The following is an 18,287-nucleotide window of genomic DNA, read 5'->3' as shown; positions in this document are numbered from 1 at the left end:
GTATTTGTGTTCTTTTGTCCAGTTGGTGAGAAGTGTTGCTGTAGATTTGGTTGGAGCTATTTTGAGTCTGTTTGTGATGAACCATGTGTTGAGTGTGTCAAGGTAAGGCTGGATTATTTCTGCAGCTTTGTCTGTGTTACGATGTGTGCATGTGATTGTTATGTCATCTGCGTAGGAAGAGATTTGTATTTCTGAGTTGTCTGGCGTGGGTAAGTCATGCATGTATAGATTAAATAATGTGGGGGATAGAACCGAGCCCTGTGGTACTCCGTTCTTAATGTTTCTGATGTGCGATGATTGGCCATTATATGACACATGAGCATTCCTGCCTGCCAGATAATTGGCCAGCCATCTTTTGGTGTTATTGTGCATGTCTGTGTTATATATTTTATTTGTTAGGTTGTGGCGGGGGATAGCATCAAAAGCTTTACTAATGTCCAATGTTATAAGAAGTGTTCTGTGGTGGGGCCTATCTGAATTGATGCCATCTAAAATTCTTTGTGTGAGGTTTGTCAGAAGAGTGTTTGTGGAGTGTAGTGGCCTAAAACCGTGTTGTGAGTCAGCAAGGGGAATATATGGTGTGACAAGTTTAAGTATTAGGCGTTCAATGACTTTAGAGGGGGTGCAGAGAAGTGTGATTGGGCGGTGCGATGTTGGGATTGTTGGGTCTTTGTTGGGTTTTGGAATGGTGATTATTTTACCATGCTTCCAGATGTCGGGTATTGTGTTGTGTGAATAGCTGTAGTTTGCAATGTTTGTGAGTGCGTGTATACCTTGTGGTCCAATGTGTTTTAGGTGTATGTTGCTTATGTTATCAGGGCCACAGGCAGATGAGTGCTTGAGACTATGCAATATGAGTTTTGTCTGACTGTCTATGAAGGGTGTATAGTCTGAGTCTGTGGGAAAGTCTTTCTTACGTCGAATGGTGCGTCGGTCGTCAGGGTGAGATGTAAGATGGCTCGTCTGTGCAAAATGACGTATGAGTGCGTTTGCTTGTTGTCTGTTTGAGGGTAGATTATCTGTTGTTGTGATTTTTGCTGCGTGAGAGCGTGTAGTGTTAGTGTTGGATAGTGTGATGCTGTTGAGTGTTTTGTACAATTTGCTGGTGTTTGTTTTGTGATCAAGTGTATTGATAAAGTTTTGCCAATTTTGTGTTTTTTGTTCATGTATTTTATTGGCAATCACAGTGTTTAGTGTGTGTATTGGGTCTGCTATGTTTTGAGGGATAGGTGTGGGGGTATCGTGTTTAAGTGTGTCACGTTGTCTGATGAGGCCTTGGATTTCTGGTGTGAAGTTGGGGTTGTGTGATTTTCTGTTGCCTCTAGGGATGTATCTCTTGTCTGCGTTTTGTATGATTGTATTAAAAGCGTGCACAGCATTGTTTATGTTTGTGATTGGTGTACTGTTAAGTGTTTCGAAATGTTGTTCTGTCTCTTCATTAAAGGCTTCCCAGTTAGCTCTCTTGTAATTGGTGTAAGTGTGTCTGTGGCCAGCTGGGGTGCATCTTGTTTTGGTGGTGATGATGATTGGAAGGTGGTCAGAACCAAGGGCTCCGACCACTCTCCATGATGTTGTTGGGGTTAGGCAGGGGGAGCAAAAGGTGATATCAGGAGAGGAGGGAGTGTAGAGGGCTTGGTATGGGATATGTGTATGATTATGCGTGTTGTTCATGATAGTCAATGAGTCTAATTGAGTCTGTATATCAAGCCCTCTGTCTGTGTCAGGGTTGTCGACAAACCAGGCAGACGACTTGGCGTTGAAGTCACCACCCATGATCAGGTTGGGGATTGAGGTTAGTTGGCTGAGTTGAGGTCTGAAGGTGTTTGGAACTGTGGGGGATGATTGGGGGGGAATGTACATGTTAATTATTGTTAGTGTTGAATTGTTGCCTGTGCGGATACGAATGGATTGGGTTTCTGTTGTGTTATCTGTGGTAGGGAGGAGAATTTTGGTTGTGGCACTTGTGTCCACAAAACAGATGGAATGGTGGATCAGGGTGATGAGTCCACCGCCATTGCCGTCAGTCCGGTCTTGTCTGATGGTGGTGTAATTATGAAATGATGGTCCTGGAGCTGCAACGTCTACGTCGTGGGACCACCCCCCAACCCCAAGAGTTGGGGGCCAAACAGCAGCATCTACCCCTGGCCATCAGCTCTACGCAGATGGCACCGATCCCCAAGGAGGAGCTACGCCTACCTGGGGGAGTACCACAATCCTTTTTTTTCCAACACACAATGTTACGTTTTTTCTGCACTGAGGGGTCATTTTCCAGCGATCACCCCTCTTCTTCTACTTTTAGCCGGAGATGTAGAGAGCAATCCTGGGCCCACCACAAAATACACATGCCCAACATGCTCTAAACCCATTACTTCGAGCAGACAGACAAAGGGCTCAGTTCAGTGCAATATGTGCAAAAACTGGGCCCACCTCACTTGTACAACACTTGCTGACACAAACCAATACACAAACACTTGGACATGTTCTACCTGCCCTCCAGTAACCCCAATCCCACCTCCCCAACCACAGCCAACACCCTTACCCACTCCCAATTTCCCTTTGCCCTTACCCCCGATTAGTACTCCCCTTCCTTTGTCCCCGATCTCTCCTTTCCCCCCTCTGACCCAGATCCTACACCTTCCCCACTACCACCCCAACCTCAACCCCATACCTCAACCTACAACACATACAAAACACACAACATCAACATATTACAACACAACATTGACGGTATAAACACTAAAAAACATGAACTTGAACACTTTCTTAAACAACACAACATACACATTGCAATTCTACAAGAAACAAAATTAAGACACTCACACAAAACACCATCATTTCCAAAACAAATGTTGTATTGCAAGGCAACACCCAGGCTCATGTAAGCTTGGACACTTGACCGATAGCAACCTGGATTTGTATGTTGAGTCATTACACTATGATGTTAGCTTAAGTACTATTTAATTCAACCTTTTATATGATGTAAACTCAGTACTTAGCTGTTACAAATATTTCCAATACCATAATCCTTCCTGGAGCCTACTCGGCGTGTGGAGAAAATGGGCCGTTCCCTCGTCTCATAGCAACACACACACACACATACACATGAACGCACACAAATGCCAGGTGCCTTTATCAGTTACCACCAGGCTTTCACATATGTCATAAGATTTTTTGTCCTGGAAATTATCACCCATGGCTAGTTCATCAAAACGGTTTAGTTATACTATCGCATACAAGCTACAAGTTGTACGATATGCCAAAGAACACTGTAAAAGAGCAGCAGAAAGACACTTTGGACCACCGCCTACCGAAAAAATGATTCGGCAGTGGAGTTTTATATATCTACATCCATATTTTTTTTAAATTTTTATCTTATCTTTATGAAAATAAAACCACCCTTGGACAATGAAAAATGTATAGTATATTTACTAATCACCAACCAGTATCATCGCCATACAAACAAAATCGGACAAGTGATTTCGTAATGTAAACAATACATGTCGTCCTTGCTTCTTATGTTTTTGTGTTCAGTGGTTGGGTATATGGTGAATGTGTTCTTGTATGAGAATGACTTCTTTTTTTTCTTAGAAATTTCTTTCAAATATTAGGGTGCGTCTTCCAAGATGCAAGCCGTAAAATACAGTAGTTGCCTGACATCTTTCAGACATTTCCCTCATTACAAATGACTGATTTATAATACCAGTAATACTTGATACTTGATGTGATGATTCGGTGCTGAGCTCCGTCTTGCATGACGCTCTGCTCAGCTGAAGATGATTATACTAGTAACCAAAATCTGCCCTCATTGACATGCAGTCCATGTCATAGCACTCAGTGAACAAATATGCCTTTAGTTTCCTCTTGAAGGTTATGTAGTTCTCATATATCCTTACGCATTCGGGTAACTTATTATATAACCTTGGAGCACTGTTCACGAAGGCTTTATGACCCATTTCGGTGTTAAATCTTGGTTCATTTAGCCTGTCTAATTGAACATTATGCCTTAACGTCAAGTCGGAAGCTGTACTGAAGTCATTAAGCAATTCTTTGAGGTCGACTGGTTTTCCAAATTTAATCGCTTGATATACTAGCGTGCATATTTTATAAATGATCCTTGCCTTAATAGGCAACAAGTGTAAGCTTATTAGTATGGGAGTTATTCTCTCATGCCTCTTTAAACCCACTATCATCCTCACAGCTCTGTTCATAACTAATTGTAGTTTCCTCAATAAGTAGTTAGGCAGGCCATAATATAGCGAGTTGCAATAGTCAAGCCTAATAATAATGATAATAAAAAACATAAATAAATCTCAGCTCGCAATGTAGCTTGTTCAGGCCAGTGTAATGGATAATTAATGTTTCTCCAATGCACAGACCTAAAGTCTGGCATCCTCTCTTTATGAAGTCAAATGCTAGATGATATTCACCTCTTGTTTTCCTCTATTTTTCACTTATTTCCCCTCCACATTTGTTGCATGGGGCAATATCTTGTAGTTGATTTAGAGGTAATGGTGACAAAGGAATGCTGCAGCAGATTCTTCATCACAAATAACTTCTTTCACTCGTGTTGACTTCTCTCAACAAGGTGCAGGAATAAAATATTTTTAAAGCAGGCCTAGCTTATATATCAAACCCACAAGACACCTCATTTCAATGTGCACATTGATCATATTCTTAAATGCAAATCACACGCTAAAGAATAATCATGTATGTAGATCATGCAGTGAAATGGCACCCTTTAGTGCCAAAAAACATAAGCACAGCTACCCAATACCCAACCCAACTGTAGCATCCAGTCTTTGTCAAGCAGCATTCCTGAACAACCGTCTTCCTTGTTATCATCCATTTTGTGTTGTAGCACTATACCCTCTAAATAATATTGCATTTCCTTGTGGTATATCTAAAAACAATGGAAAAGATTTTCCTTAAAATCAAATTATGATATAATTAAGCATTATGAAGAAAGTCCTGGCATAAACGACATTCCCCAGTACTTACACTTGTCATAGCTGACTATGCCTAATGTGATCAAGAGTAAAGATAGAAACTTAGTTGCTGGTGAAAATATGGCCTATTTTGTCCAATAGGATTATAACATGCCTTGACTGAAGACACAGAACATCTTACAATCTGGATGCAAGGTCTGAACAATCAAAAAATGTCCTTATCACCTGATCTGATTACAGCTAAGGCATGTTATAATCTTTATGACTTCAAGATGAGAAGGCCTAGAAACACCCCAGAACTCTTTGGTGCCTTGTCTGGGTGGTTCCAATGCTTCAAGAAGACAGCTTGTTTCTATAGCCTCAAAATGACTGGGATTGTTGTTTTCCCTCACATCTTTAAGTAGTGCATCTGTGATAATGGGTTTTAATTATGATGAAAAATAATTGTTCTTAAAACAAACATTCGCTACACCTTCATAGCCAAAGTAGAGAAAATTGTCTCTGGCCACAGGGCAGCCCGGGACTAAACCCTTGTGCTTGGAGGTAATGCCAAGTGCTTTCAGAAACCCCTTTTCTCATACATGCAAGAGCACAAAAGAATCATGGAGTAGCTATCAGTGATCTGCAGGTCAATTTCAAAGACAATTGACAGGACCCATGAATGAGCAGCAAGCTGCAGACCCCTTTTTGCCACCACTAACTGTTTACATCAAAATTAACATCACTGACAGATTCCTGCTCCTGAGTATATAACTGATGCCATGCCCAACACAGAAGTTATGTTCCTGCCTAGAATCTAACATAACATTGTTGTTGTAGCCCATGAACCTGAGTGTGGCAACACTTAAAAGTACACAGCAGCGTGTCTACATTCATTGAAGGTATACAACATCAAGGATGTTATCTTTAATGTTGTACAATTACAGAATGAAGTCCAATCCTAATTGACAAATGTCATCTAAAAGAACATGTGGCCAGGGAGCATCAACACTTTCAATAACTTCCCACAAATAATGACAATCACTATAGACATTGTCCATCTCATGATGCTGGCTTCAATGTTGATACCAATGACATGGATGAACGGCTCAACAACCATCAGTGGTTGGAGAAGGTCCTGATACCAGCCAACCAATGGGAGATTGTAATTACTTATGAAAGGGTATTCATTCTACAAACAGATTTGGTTCCTATAATGGTACACAGCAGCAACTATGTCCCTTACCACCTAATGTGCCCAAGAAACAAGCTGCAGATCAGACAAACCTAACCCCTTTTATCTCTGTTATGGCAAAATGAACAACCACTCTTGCTAATCTTTCATTACTAATGCTTTCAATATGAACCACCTCAGCAGTCTCTAAAAATCCACTATATACAATAACTCTCTACATGTTCTCAGCCTTTTGTTCACCTTCTCACTCAATCTTACTTTGTTTACTTGGCAATAACACACAACACAATACTTTTCACACATTCTGCCTCAAACATATTTAGGTTATTCCTTTCTGTACCCTACAACCCTGTGGGCACAAACATTCCCTTACACAACCTTCTCTTGGCAGTCACCCTCAGACACATATTTCTCACAAGACACCACCCCCTCCCCCCAAGGACATCTTTTACATTATGATTCACCTCCTCCACAATTTCATTCAATGCCACATGTGACCCTAAATGCTTAAAACTCTTTAATTCTACCATAAAATAAATACTTTTGGCAATTTTAATTTTCTTCCACAACATACAAACACCTGATTAGTCATTGCAAATCCACCATTGCTGAAGATGACATTATTTTCCAAATCAAATGTTTTCCAAACTTTGTTCTAATACCAGATGTATTCATTCTCTTCTGGTACACCAAACCTCACAGTGACAGATCAACTAAGGTATTTCACTGTCAGATGTAGAAACAAATTAAAATCGCATCCTGTCAATGCTCAAACTGTCACATTTGCATAGCCTTCATCAATCCACTTGGGAATTGTTATTTGCACAAAAAGATTAGCCCAAAATGTACAAGTCTATGTTCAAAACACCTGCTTACCACACATTTTTTTGCTAATCCAAACAGGAGTTTCCCTGAAGGTTTATTACCCGATTAGCTGGGGAGCCAGCAAATTAGGCTGCCCAAATATTATAACCTATGTATTCAAACCTTACTGCATAACAGAAGTAGCTAACCACGTTTCAATCACTATTTTTTTTGCCATTACTAATTTGATGCAATACTCACGAAAGTATTTTGTTGTTCTCACTGTTACCATTGGGGCTTCTATAACTTTATTTGCCCATCAACCAATACTAGGTAGGCAAATAATACTTACATATACCAAAGGCTTTTCCCCCCTTGTACGGGGGGTAGCCAAAAAGAAAAAGGCATAGAAATCACTCCCACCCATTTCATTTCCCATATATTGTGTACAGGAAAAGCTGGGAGCTTTTCCTGTACACAATGAAGAAATACAATTAGGTAAACACACCTAATATACCAAAGAATATATCAACAGATGATAAGATGTGTCCAGAAGAGCATTCTCCTTGTTTTTTCTTTTTACTATTGAGTGGACAAGGAGGGAAAGTTGCTACGTAATTGAAGTGCTGGGGGTAAGCCAAATTTGGATGTCATACCCTGAAGTGGAGGTGCTGTTTTTTTTTCCTACATTGCCTCTGACACAAGTAACTTTTCATCTCTACTTACATGAATTAAAATTCAGTATATGAAAGGTCACATACAGCAGGTTGTCAGAACAACATGGTATCACCTCAAGAATATAGGTTTTGTCAGGAAATATTTTGAAAATACAATGAAAATGCTGGTTCAAAATCATGTGAGCAAACTGGATTATTGCAACTCCTACTATGGGCTGCCAAATTACCTTTTAAAAGAATTGCAACATGTTATGAATAGAGCTGCTAGATTGGTAAAAGGTCTCCCTCCTTGTGAGGAAATTACACCAGTGTTGATAAACCTGCATTGGTTGCTGATTAAAGCAAGAATTGAGTACAAGATCAGTGTCTTGACTCATCAGGCTTTGCAATCCAGAAAGCCAGTACTTGAGAAACTTGTTGGAAAAATTCCACCAAGACACAACAATGGAGTTGACACAACACAGACCCTCATAGATTGCTTGAGACACGAAGTAACCTCAATATGGGATTTAGAGCACTTGAGAGATGTGCTCCAAGGATTTATAATAAGCTGCCAAGTGATATCAAAGATTGTGCCAGAACTGATACTTTCAAAAAGAAATAGAAGACTTATTTGTTCAAGGAAGCATATGACTTAGCAGCAAGACAATCACGAATTATTATAATTGCTAAATGCTTCTAAGGGAGGCTCTGCGAAACTAGTGACTTTGCTGTGAAGGCAGAGCCTTGAACACACACTACAAGTAACAAGTATTTGGACTTGTATGGGATACTTTGCTTTATATACCTTCCACTGATCTAATTTTTCTTGATTTGATTATACATACATATACCAAGGCCTTCTCCCCCTTACAAGGGAGGTAGCCAAAAAGGGAAAGGCATAAAATCATTTCCACCCATTCCATCCCTGAATACACTCCACACCCCTCTTATCTCAGCACCTCCTGGATGACAGGCCATCCCTGCACCTTGTCCACTGCCCTGGGTCAGAAGCAGTGTCGCAAGACACAGCACATCCACAGCAAGGCCGCTTCATTAAATCAGCAACCCCCCCCTCTCCGTCCCCCATTGCATAAAAGGAGAGGGATGCTTTACAATCTATGGAACTTATACTTGCCTTTTATAATTACAATCGGATGCAGTAATGTTAAATTTCCTCAAATATTCCCTTTAATTAACCTAGTTGATCACATGTAAAAGTATCCATATTACTATACACTGCTTCCGACCCGTGGCAGTGGGCGGGATGCACGAATGACCCGTCATCCGGGAGGTGCCAAGATAAGTGGAAGGGAGTGGAGTATGTTAGGGATGGAATGGGTGGGAGTGGTTTTTATGCCTTTGATTTTTGGCTACCTCCCATGTATGGGAAAAAAAAAAAACTTTAGTATATGTATGATCATTAACACTGGGTTGATGGACTCATGACATTTTCAGAGTTCCATTAAATGAATTATTGAAACATTGTACTGACTCAGCATCAGACACAGCTGTCCATATACTTCTTCAGAAATGTACACACAAAGTCAAAGGTGGGCAGTGTACAGTATGTACACTCATTGCTTACTACATTAAATCAGCACAGCCCCAACTAAGTTGCCACCTTTTTCCTATACTTCTGTATTTTCGTCCATATATCTCACTACATTACTTATAAAAAACCAATACAACAAATTTTCACAAGGACATACTGGTTGCTTCGAGACACGAGTGACTTTGACACATACCAGGAAAGTAAAAAAATGCTGACCACAACAGGACATGAAGCCCCTCAATTGCTCTAACACCCAGGTCATCTTTCTAGCACCTATACATAGTAGACTGCTTGTTATACATCGAGAAATATGTTAATTACAGTTCCATGAAATCCAACTACAATAAGACATGGATCTGAAAATCATACGAGCCGAACCCTGTTCCTAAATATCAACATAACTTCTCCAGCACTTTTTCACCCATTTTTCTTCCGCGTTCTAATACTCAGCATCCCTGAGTATCAATATTCATTAATTTTAGTCACTATCACAAGGTGTAATGAGATTCACTACACGGTGCTGACTATCACACACATAAACACACGGTAGTCCACCCCAATCAGCTGGTCCTCTAAACGACGAAATCTAATATGGAACTCTTCTTGTACACTTTTAAATTAGTTATTCACATATCACATCCACATACTTCTAAATGTCCAATCAATCTGTTTCTCATACCCTTACCTGAATTGAAGAATGGAAAACGGAAATTAAGTTCAAGAACAAGGTAAGTTTCTACACGTTACTACAATGACTTTCCACCCCTCTAAACTGTCCTCACTACAACCCTGCCCTTGATTCCTCCTCCGCCCCTTTAACTACATATTCAAATCTAACTTCTTTTATGCTAATTTCAAGGCCTACACAACTCTAGAAACTCATCATGTATATACTAATTTGTGTTTTTAATAAACCATTACCTTTGAGAATAAGATATATGATAAAAATCAAAGTCCTACTTTTGTTATGTATCTCTACGCAGCAGTGTTGTGATGAAGGCCGACGTCACAGTCCGAATCCTTGTGTGACGTAAGCAAAGAAAATTAAGCTCAAGCTACTCTTCCAAGAACTCGAACACATTTGATGTTGTTAACTACTTTTTTTTATTACTGATTTACTTATTCTAATCCAGTTCTAAAAAACAACAATAACTTTTACAACAAAGTTATTGCATTCGAATCTATTCAAACTTGGATGTCAACGTGAACATACAAAATAAAGAAAATAAAAGTTAATCAAAACTCAGCAAGCGTTCCACACTGCAATGATGAATCATTTTTGAATACATAATGTCACATGTCCTGAATTTCATCCTTGCCATGATATATAGTTTTGTGATATTTTATTGCATATAGTTTAGATAACGTTGCAGACCTTTTCACTAAAGCTCAACCCTTTGAAAATTAAATTACACGAAGTAACCACTACACTGGTGAAAAATTTAATTGCGTTTCTCGAAAAGGAATTTTGTATACATTCTAATCACCATTGCCAAAGCTCAACTACCGACATTTATTATATATTAGAAGAGGTAATCGGTTCCCTAGGTGTCAATCAAAAACACTACATATTTCTACAGAGAGCCCGAACCCGGGTTTTCTAGCTCGTGACCTATTGTAAGATGCATTTACCTAATTGTATTTACCTAATTTCCATATACAGGAAAGCAGCGGCGCTTGTGGCGTCCCATCAATATCCAGTTTTTCATACCTATCTTGGTTCCAACTTAGGTTATAGCCTTATTTAGATTCTATTCCATGGGGTTTAACAACTAAGCTATTCCAAGTATTTGGGCATTTGTACGGAAAACTGTATTTTTTCATTTCCTTTAAACATATATGCTCCTAATTTGTTCTCATGACCCCTGAAGGCCCTCCTATCCCGAACTAAGAAGTCTCCCCTGTCAATGTAGTTCCCTTTAGCGACCTAAATAATGTAATCATACCACCCCTTTCTCTTCGGTTTTCCAATGTTGGTAGACCCAGTGCTTTTAGTCTCTCCTCATATAGTCTATCTGACAGTTTGGGAACCAGTTTATTTGCTACCCTTTGTATTCTCTTAATTTTGCTTATATCCTTCATTCTGTGCGGAGACAATACCATTGACGCGTGTTTGAATGTTTGAAGTTACTCCGCCCATTACTAGCGCAGCTGAGATATTTTATTCTTGGAAGGATCATTCCTCATCCATATAGTGGAAAGATACTTTTATCTTCTGGAACAATCCATGCGTGTGATCCTTCGTGTCAAATTTGGTAAAGATACTTTGAAATTTTGTGGCATTGTTTAAGTACACATACAGGAATGCCAAACGGATACCAGAACTTGAAATTCGGTAGGGGAGACTATATACTTTTCTTCCACACATTTCCACAAGACCATCCTACATGAACATTAATTAAATAAGTTTTATTATTCAAAGTATGTAGGTATATCCTGTGTGGGGTGACCATCCCACCTCTTTCGTGTTTGCGGGGCTGCTACCCGTCCGGAGTAGTTCATCGGGCGCGTCCCCAGGGTTGCGGATAGGGAGGGAGTCGGCTATACAATAGTGTGGCTAGCTCAGAATAATGCGATAACCCTCTGGCCACCGCTGATAAGCAGTTGGGGACAAACTAGCGGTAGCTCTTTTGAATGGAAAGGGCTGAGTATTGGCAATACCCATTCATTAAATCTTCCTGTAAGCTCTTTCACAGTGTTACCAGGCGAGTCGATGTCGTCTGTATAATATGCCTCCCCCGGCCCACGGCGTACTACAAAGTGCCAAGTGGGCAGGCACCAACCATTGCCCTGAGCTCTGGCATGGTATTTACTAATAGATGCAAGCTGTGACAAAGTATGTACAAATGCTGTAGTGCGCGGCCTCTTCTGCACCTACGAGTAAATCTCCATTTTATGTAGGTTTCCTTATCCTTATATAGAGGATAAGGTCGTCATCTTTGTCTACGAAGGACTACCAAAAGCGAAAAAACAAAGGTTGTACGTGCGTATACAAAAAGTCCTTATCAGCCAAATTAGGGGAGGGGGTGTTAGTCAACGCAGACACCTACCCTATACCCATCCCACACCGTCCAACACCCACTTGCTGTCCTTTCTATATTAATTCTTTAAGGATGAATGGTCATCTCTGTCCCCTGCACATTGCTCAGGCCAGAAATTTCACAACAGGACCCGGCAGCCGAAGCTGGTTCACCCTCCACCGCTCCATTACATGGGAACTCCCTCTCCCCTCATCCATTCAAGAATTCACATAGCAGACTTCGGTCAGCGTCAGTTTATCGTCCATTCACACCTACTCTCCACTCTCTTACCCTCTTTCTTCCCTGCTAGACAAACATTCCTCTTTCATCCAGACCCAACCCCAGTCACCTGATCTATCAATCTCATTCTCGCTCTTCCCCTCAAATTCACTCCATCCACTTTTCCTTCTACACTCCTTTTGCGTCTTTCGTTACTTATTCTTTCCAAATGTCCAAACCTTCCCAGTATTCTTTGATTAACCTTATCTTTTCATCATCCTCTCTGAATCACCTTTTCATTCCTCATTAAACCTCCCTCGTAAACCCTACCATGTCCTTAAAAACTTCATCCAATACATATATAAGATCCTCCCTTCTGATCCCCTTAAATTCCAAGTCCCTGCCCCATATACCTATTTCTCGTGACACTTTTCATTCCCCCAAAGACATTTATCTGCTTCTTTTACTCTGCAATTTACCTCTACATCCGTTCCTACATTCCTTCCTACCTTACCTTACCTTACCGTCGTGCCATATCCTCTTGGACTTCGGCAACCATATCCTCTTGGACATCTGTGCTGGTTTGAGTTGTTTTCCCGTCGCCCTCATCAGCCCGTCCATATACTTCTCCCTCTGCTTTCCTCTTGCTCTCCTTCCCTCCACCATTCCCGTCATCACCACCTCTTCCAACCCTTCCTTCCTCATTATATGTCCTAAGAATCGCAACTGTCTTTTCCTTATTGTTGTCATCAATTCCCTATCTGTCTCCATTTCTCTCAATACTTCTTCATTTGTTTTCTTCGCTGTCCATGGTACTCTTAATACTCGTCTCCATATCCACATTTCTGCTGCTTCTACGTTTTCCTGCAATTTTTTGCTGATTGTCCACGCTTCTGAACCATATAATAGTGTTGGCCATGTAAATGTTTTAACTGTTCTTCTCCTTATATCTGTAGACATTTTCTTGTTTGTTAAAACCCCTTTCATTTTCTGAAACGTGCTTTTAGCTATTGCTATCCTTGATTTTATTTCCTTTTCACATCTACAATCTTCTGTCAATACGCTTCCCAGGTACGAAAATTTGGTTACTTGTTCTATTCTTCTCCCTGCTATTTGTACTTGCACTCTTGGTGGATCTGTTTTACTGGCCACTACATGTAACCCTAAATACTTAAAACTTTTCACTTCCTCCAGCCTCGCCTTTAAGATTTACCTCCAATTCTCCGTCATCCTCTCTCCTTGTACATCTCATCCCCTTACATTTACCCATATTTACTTCCAGATTTTTCTTCTCACGCACCTCCCAAACTATACCATTATATGCCTCAGACCCTCCTCTGACCTAGCCACAAGCGTAATGTCATCTGCAAAGAACAACTGGCTCACCTCACATTTCCTTCTTTTCTCTCACCATCTCCAAATTCCCGCCCATCGTAGTCGTTTTTACCCCTGTACGTTGAACAACCATGGTGACATTACACAACCTTGACACAACCACACATTCACCACAAACTATCCCCTCTCTACTCTACTTCTCACGTAGGAACTTTTGTCTGCTATCAAAAGCTCCCCCCCCCTTACACCATACATCTGCAATACATCCCACAATGCCTTCCTGCCATACGCCTTCTCCAAATTCACAAAACCCCAAGAACCTCTCGTACATCTGCCCTATCATGAAAATTTGATCCACGCATCTATCTTCCTTTCGTAAGCCAAAAATGTTCTTCACCAATTACATACTTTGTTACCCTCCTAATTATTTCAGTCAACACCCTCCTACATGCCTTTCCAAATGTACAGATTAAGCCCTCTAAATTCAAACTGGCTCCTTTTCCTTTGTATAATAGAACTATACATGCACTCCCTCAGTCCTATTAGACTCCCTCCCCTCATTTTTTTCATCTTCCTTCCAAAATATATTATTCTTTTCAAAATTCCTCGTAAAATCTTTCTACAATCTACATTGCAGTTTGCCAATCCTCTATTTTTTTTTATCTCTCATACGTTTCCTTAATTCCACCTTGCAACCAACTCTTATTTTCTTCCATCACAGCCTTAACCCTTTGTCGTGTCATTCGCTAGCACTCTTTCTGTTCCTTCCCATCTTCCTCATTCCACATATCTTTACGTACTTTATCACTTCCTCCTTGAAAACACACTCTTTCTTCCCTTTTTGTGCCTCTTTTATTTTTCACCACCTCCCATACTTCTCTCAGCATCTCCTGGTATTCGTTTTCTATTCCTTTTAATTTAATTTATTCACCTTCAGCATTTGTTTGCCTCTCTCCCTTTCCCCCATATCCTCTCTTCCTTCACTCACAATTTCCCTTTACCAATTGATGATCTGGCAATCTCCTGATATGTCCCCTGAAAACAGTAGTGTTCAAAATTCTTTCAATCTTCCTTTTGGGCACCACCACGTAGTCCATTAAGGGTTTATCAACCACTCTACCGACGACCACTCTCTCCTATATATAATTGGAAGCATTTCTCCGACAAGTGAGGACCGCTGCAGGCATCATACTTGGCCTGACGACAACAAAACAAGCGGAGAGGGACTCGCTTGAACATTGCCCTACATCTCCAGGTTGAGCTTTGCAGGAATCGTGCCCTGCATTTCCACGATGATGTAGTTGAGTTCCTCTTTATTCTGGACGAGATCTCTCCTTGTGGCGGTAACCCTCAGGTGTTGTTCCACGGGATAGCTTACCAGCCTGGTCCTGACCGGCTTCTGCTCCGGGTTTAGCCTAATGAGAGAGACGCCCCTCCCATTGAGAACCTGGATGCCCTTCAGGTAATCGTGTGTCTCCCTGCTGAAGGGGGACAACACGAACTCTTTTTGCAAGTTCGGCCTGACAGTGAATCTGGCTTTCCTGTTGCCCTGCTCGATGACCATAACGACCTCGAAGGCGTTGTTGACACCGGTGTTGGTCGACACATTGAACTTCGCAAGCGGTTCCAGTGCCTGGGGGAGGAGGTGGGGGCTCGCAGGGAGTGCAACGGTAGAAAGGGGGAGGGGGGTCACATGAACTGGTGAGGGGTTGGAGAAATTAGAGGTCGCAGGAGCTGGTGTGTATGGGGGGGGGGGGTGCAAGGAAATACAACGCTCTGGTGCTTTCGGTGATGGTCGTATGGTCCACGGGGGAGGGGAGGGGGACTTCCATGGGTGTAGGAGGGGTGGCCATATACGGCGGAGCCTCGTTGTGAACCGTGGTTGGGAGAAAGGCCTGGGCCACAGTAGCCTCTGTAAGAGGGGAGGCAGGCCTTCTCCGACTGCCGGGTATTTTCTTCCTCCGAGTCGCTCCCCCGGGACGGTGGCCTCAAACGTTTGCCTCAAGGAGGAACAGCTTTCATACTTATGACGGTGCGTGGCGGCACTTCAAACAACCAGCGTAAACGCCAAAAGTGGATTGGAGACACAGCATTGAGGTATAGGCATTGATGTTGGCGGTTGGGCGGAGGAAAGTGCCCCTAGTACGGGACAACAGGCCACTGCGATCAGAGGTCGAGGACCGACGCTCGCGACCTTATCGTCACATACGGGACACTTGGGTCACCAAACACTGAGCACTATGGTCTCACTGTCAAAAAGAAACTACTAGGATTCAGAGGTCACATGTAGTGGTGCTTGAGGTCGTCACACAATCAAACGTGCCAGAGCTCAACCTGCACAGAAAAAAAAAACACTGGGTACTAACGGACCCACACGCACACACACGAGTCTCGCGTATGCGTGTCAACTGTACACTAGAAACTTAAAGATGTTGTTGATGTTTGACAGGGAAATGCATGGTGGTATTAATGATATTACATATAGACATACTGAGACAACTAATTATTTTATTCCAGATGTTTACGATTATAACAAGCCAGGCAGATATATCACATATATAATTATCTATCACAACCAAAATTATTTTCATGGAACTGCTATATCCCAACCAGCAGATTTCGAGTGAATAACGTTGATGACAATCAACAAGTGGTAGTTTGTTGTATATGCTTGAGTAGTACTTTTTCTGTTCTATCGTTGGTGTTCATGTGATGTACTGAGATGGATGAGTGGGGTCGAAAACTGACATAGAACTGTGCCCCTATCATTTTCATATCATATTAATTGTGGAGGATTTTGGTTGTTGTGTGTTCATGTCCTATTGGGGTGATTTGGTTATATCCTGTTATTATTTTCAATGTTTATTTTGAATAGTTTGTAAAATGTCTATGTTTTGCTGATTGTTGGGTATCATGCTGTGGACGCGTGCTTGTGTGGTTCTTATGAATTGCCTGTAAGTAATCAGAATTTCATTTTGTTGCCCAAAGCCCGCTCTTGCAATTGATTTTAGTATTTCATTTACTGTTTTATTTTCACTGTCAGAACTTAAATTTATGGGCTGAAGGTCATATGAGTAGAGTGAGACCTAGGACGTTAGGGTTCTTTTCTGATGGGAGAGTTTGGACATTTAATTTCACCGTTGTTGTATTTTTCATGGTTGCCTGGAATGAGCAATATTACTAATGATTTCTGGGATGAGGCCTCTAGTCTGTTATTTCTGGGCCATTGTTCTAGTTTGTCTCAGTAAGCTAAGGTATTATTAACTGTTATTTTGTCGTTGCCGTGTTAGGTTATAGGCGTCAGGTCATCTGCGTAATTGAATGTTTTGGCGTTAAGCTCTAGATCAGGTGTTGAGAGATCGCTAGTGAAGAAATTAAAAAGTGTAGCGTAAGAATATAGCCCCTTCTGGGACTTCATTTTATATTATATATATTATTTTGGGTTAATCTGTACCGTCTATCTGCTAAGAAATTGGTTAGATATTTCTTGTCAGTGTTGTGATCTTTTTGATGATATATTTCTGGGAACTATGGAGGTCCCTGTTTATGTCTATAGCTATATATGTATTATGGGAAAGGTGGAGGGGGAAACACGGGTCTTTATCTGATTATCGAGTTTATTCCTGACCGGTTTCGCTTACAATAGCTTCTTCAGAGGAGTGTTACTCTGGGTCGAAGTTGGCGGTGTATATAGTGAGTCAGGCCCACGTTCCCTCCTTGCGGAGTGGTTGGTGGCTGGTTCCAGTACATGTCAAACAGCACCGGTACAATATAATACAATAATAGTAACATAATAATAATACAACACAACACGATCTATGATACAATATACAATATAAAATATAATATATAATATAATATACCAAATCATATCATGGTATATCACATTATAATACAACATAATAATTAGCATCGATATATAATCAATAATAATAAGAATAAATATACGAGTTTTGAAAAATGGAAATACATATGAAAATAAATGTCACCGTGATATTTTGTCACCGTGTTATGTCTGAGTTGTCCTGGGCGTCTTTCATTCCGTCCACTCCACTTCTCCCACCTCCCGGCCCGTGCTGTGTCCGGCAGTCATGTGTAATGTTTCAACTGTTCCAGTATGACACCTCAAACAGCATCGGTATAACATATGATAATAATAATAATAGTACTAATAATAATAATAATAATAATAATAATAATAATAATAATAATAATAATAATAATAATAATAATAATAATAATAATAATAATAATAATAATAATAATACTGTAAAAATAATAACATACAATATAATATATAATAATGCAATATAATTATATTACAGTATAATAACATAACATAATACTAATAATTAGTATCGATACAGAATGCATAATAAAATAATGAGAATAAAACATGATTTTTGATCAACGAAATGTCACCGTGATGTTTTGTCTATAACGCGATGGTGGGTCATATAGAACAAGAAGGTCATATGCCCGATTGGCTACAATCAGAAGTGATGGAAAAAGGATTAACAAAGAGAAGAAGAAAAACGGTTGAAGCATTACACATAGCCACTAAACCCAACATAAACC

At 40.6% G+C, this 18,287-nt stretch overlaps 1 protein-coding gene across 3 annotated transcripts in view; it reads right to left on the bottom strand.

Annotated features, from left to right (window-relative positions):
- Positions 1-10,124, bottom strand: part of LOC143022869 (ras-related protein Rab-5B-like) — a 49,303-nt gene extending 39,179 nt beyond the window's left edge. Inside the window, exon 1 of one of the 3 annotated variants that reach the window (XM_076181254.1) lies at positions 10,057-10,124. The gene's annotated coding sequence lies outside the window, so the exon portion shown is untranslated. Of the gene's footprint in view, positions 1-9,820; positions 9,949-10,056 lie in introns of those variants that run through there. The other 2 variants (XM_076181255.1, XM_076181253.1) reach the window with 2 other exon arrangements.
- Between the last annotated feature and the right edge of the window lie 8,163 nt (positions 10,125-18,287).

This window comes from Oratosquilla oratoria, unplaced genomic scaffold (genome assembly GCF_046742065.1).
Source record: "Oratosquilla oratoria isolate Oo_2021 unplaced genomic scaffold, ASM4674206v1 SCAFFOLD211, whole genome shotgun sequence".
NCBI lineage: Eukaryota > Metazoa > Arthropoda > Malacostraca > Stomatopoda > Squillidae > Oratosquilla > Oratosquilla oratoria.
This window is presented reverse-complemented; position numbering and strand designations above follow the sequence as displayed.